This window comes from Solanum tuberosum, unplaced genomic scaffold (assembly GCF_000226075.1).
Source record: "Solanum tuberosum cultivar DM 1-3 516 R44 unplaced genomic scaffold, SolTub_3.0 scf00378, whole genome shotgun sequence".
NCBI classification, from domain to species: Eukaryota; Viridiplantae; Streptophyta; class Magnoliopsida; order Solanales; family Solanaceae; genus Solanum; species Solanum tuberosum.
The window spans coordinates 511989-516017 of NW_006239300.1; positions in this window are offsets into that span (position 1 = coordinate 511989).

Consider the following 4029-nt stretch of genomic DNA (forward strand, 5'->3'; position numbering starts at 1 on the left):
TCATATAATGTGGACAGATAAATGATTGGCACTATTCAAGTATATTTTGTTTCACTTAGAAAAGTGATGTTTTTGAACTTATAGTTCATAGATCAAAATATATGTCAGTGGGGTACAAATGAATCATTGTGCAAAAGTATAACTATAAGATATAAAGTACGGTTTGTGCCTCGGGGCATAAAGGGTTTTCGCAAAAATCCTGACATTGTTAAATGGAGATATATTCTCAAGTGGTGGATGCAATGAGACTTGTTTCAATCTAGCAATAGATGAAATACTTGAATATGTATAATGAATGATTATTATGTCTAACTAGACGATGCATGTTATATGAAAATCCTTCAAGGATTTAAAAGGTCTTAAAGCAATTCCATTGAGTACCCAATGATTTTGAGACTGCTTAACACAGGAGAAAGAATTCTTTTTGAATATCATGAAAATTGATTTTAAAATGTCATGTATTAGTGCAATTGATGCACTTACAGATTGTTGGTTAAGCAAATACTAGAAGATTACTTGAATATGTATAATGAATGATTATTATGTCTAACTAGACGATGCATGTTATATGAAAATCCTTCAAGGGTTTAAAAGGTCTTAAAGCAATTCCATTGAGTACCCAATGATTTTGAGACTGCTTAACACAGAGAAAGAATCTTTTTGATATCATGAAAATGATTTTAAAATGTCATGTATTAGTGCAATTGATGCACTTACAGATTGTTGGTTATGCAAATACTAGAAGATTATTTGATATACATAATGAAAGTTATGTGAAAGGATTGTCATATTATCATTCAAGTTATGAGAAGAAACTAACAAAGCAAGTGACTCAACGCATAGAAGATGTGTGATTTTCTTTCTGAAGAAAAGACGAGCTTCAATAAAATTGAAATGATCAATCCCCGAGTCAGAAATGAATTGATTATGTAGATGAAGAATATTTATTTGATCTTCATAAAGCTCGATCACAAATGAACTGTTTATTTACATATGGAGACACAACAATATTGTGGCATTCAAAGGATCACATTAGTAACCAATTTCTTCAAATCATGCAGAAATAATATTGATCTATTAATTAAGTTGGGAGTGTGTTTGGTTGGAATCATGATCTATTTTATTCAAAAAAAATGTGATTTTCTTTTGAAAAGGATATTTTAGCCATCATATACAAAAATAATATATAGCTCACTTGAAGGGAGGATACAATCAAAGGAAATTAGACAAAGCATATTTCACCAAAAGTCTTTTTCACACATGATCTTCAACAAAATGGTGAGATAGACGTTTAAAGACCCATTCAAGTGATAATATTGTAAGCTTATTCACTAAGGATTGCCAACATCAATATTTGAGAAGTAGTGATATAAGATTGGAATGCATCGTCTCCGAGATATCAAGTAAAGTTTTTATCAGAGGAGAAAAATACGCATTGTACTCTATTTCTTAACCATGGTTTTATCCCAATCGGGTTTTCCAAGGTTTTTAACAAGGCAACATTCAAAGCGTATTAAAAGATATGTGTTCTCTTAGCCTCAAGAATGGTGAAAAACAAGTAGAAATTGCCTGGGGGTAGTTCCTTAGCTCTAAAAGTCGATAAGTGCCAAATAAGGTAGTTTAGGGGTTTATTAACGACATTAAGTCGCGTCTGGCCCGCCACAACGGCCCTCATCCCGCTGTAGCGGCGGCGCAAGAGCGACATAAAGTCCTGCCAGAGCGGCATTTTCGAAGCAGAGAGTTATCCATCCTTTCTACGATTTTAAGTCCGTTCGTACGCGCCACAGCGCCCCATATCCTGTTGTAGTGGCCCCACCAGAGCGGCCAGACTCCCACCAAAGCAGCACCAACGGAACCAGAAAGTCAACCGAAGTAATTCCAAAATCCCATTTCACTACACATCTCTAACCCACGACGATCAGAAAATACCCCTCATGCTAAGATTGATTTCGGGAGTTCTACTCACCCAAATTCAATTCCGTAAAGTCGTACGATTTCCCTATTGATTAACATCTGAAGCGGATAAGATCCAAAGAAGTAACAAGTTATCTAACTATTCATGCAATCAAAATCAAGAAAAACTCACCCGATTGTTACCAGATTTCCCCACACCTGAAGGACTTCAATTTCGTCCAAATCTGGACAAGGTTGAGAAAATACAAATACTACGAAAAAGTTTTTCCGGCCCCAAATTTTCCCCTGTTGGCATTTCTATAACGACAAAACCCGGTTGTTATAATAAGTTTGCTATATTATATTTTTTGAGATATCACCTTTATAGTTGTGAGACTTTAGCAAATTAGTCATCGTAGTGATAATCTTTTTAACATCATCAATCAACATCACCCAAACTTCTTCGATCATACCATAAAAGGGAGCAACCATTGAATTATCTATTTGTCCGGTAGTTTGAGAATTTTCTGCTTCGAACTTAACAAAGAGGATATACAAGAAAATATTTTTTTATGTAAAAGGAAAAAATTGTAGAGAATCCCTTAACTCTGCTTAAATAGTACCTCTAATGACTAATAGATATATTTGGCGTTGACCGTACGTATAATTTTTATTTGATCTATTTAATATTTTCTTTCTTGAGTCAAGACAAGGGTATACTTTTGACTTTTTTTTTCTTTTCCGTTTATGAATTTAATATGGAGCGCAATATTTTCCTTTAAATATCAATTTTCATTTTTTAGAAAAACATTTTCAATGATAAGAAGAATGACTTATGTCACTCATGGGTAATCATTTTCATTTAAAAGGTATAATAGTTACGTTCTTACTTTATCTCAATCGCTATAACCAAACTCATATATTATTATCAACTAGTATATTCAAAAGCTTCATAAAATATTATCTCTTTATCATGATCCACATTGGATCATGGTAACTTTGAAATTGATCTAGACAATAACTTTTTCAAGGTAAAATATTTTTGTGTGTGTATATATATATATATTTGTATATCAGACACAACCTTAATAATTTTGTTGTAATCGACAGTCACGCCTCGAGCCTGTACCCTGAACATGGCCGGCACTCGAGAACCATCGCTAGTCCCCAAGTGAATCCTTGGTCAGGTTGACTACTTAGCGTAAGACTTACTCAATCAAATAGGAACTGCAAAAACTTTAAGAGGTCGTTTGGTAGAGTGTATTAGGAAAAATAACGCATGTATTACCATTGTGTATTACTAGTACCTTGTTTGGTACTCTTTTCCAACCTATGTATAACTAATGCTTGCATTAGTTATATACTCTATTGTGTATTAAGGTGTGTATTGCTAATACCATGGATTTCTAGGTATTAGCAGTGCAATGGTTTTAATGCATGCATTAGATTAACTAATGACAAAACTACCCTCTAAGCCTAATAATAATAATAATAATAATAATAATAATAATAATAATAATAATAATAATAATAATAATAATAATAATAATAATAATAATAATAATAATAATAATAATAATAATAATAATAATAATAATAATAATAATAATAATAATAATAATAATAATAATAATAATAATAATAATAATAATAATAATAATAATAATAATAATAATAATAATAATAATAATAATAATAATAATAATAATAATAATAATAATAAATTCAATACTCAAATTTGGTGGGAACCAAAACTTGAGGGAAGCAAGCAAGTGAGCGGAACCAAAGGGGGAAATAAAACCTCTTTTCCCCCCCACCTCCCGTCGTATTCATCATCTTCTTCTTCTGCTTTGTTCTTGCTTGCTTGCATGTCTTTCTTCCCGTTCCCTTCATCTTCTTCTTATTATTGTTCGTACATCGTTGGTCTTGGCTGCTAGTCCTTGTGCTTCTTCTTCTTTTTTTCTTCTTTTTGAATCAGAATTAGCTAATCTAATCAGTGAACCAGATTTTGTTCAGTATCAATTGAAATTACTTCATAAGTGATTGTGTTCACACACTATTGTTTGGTAAGTAAGATTTAATAGTTCTTTGAATCATTCATCATCATTTGGGTATAACCTATAATTTTTTCAATAA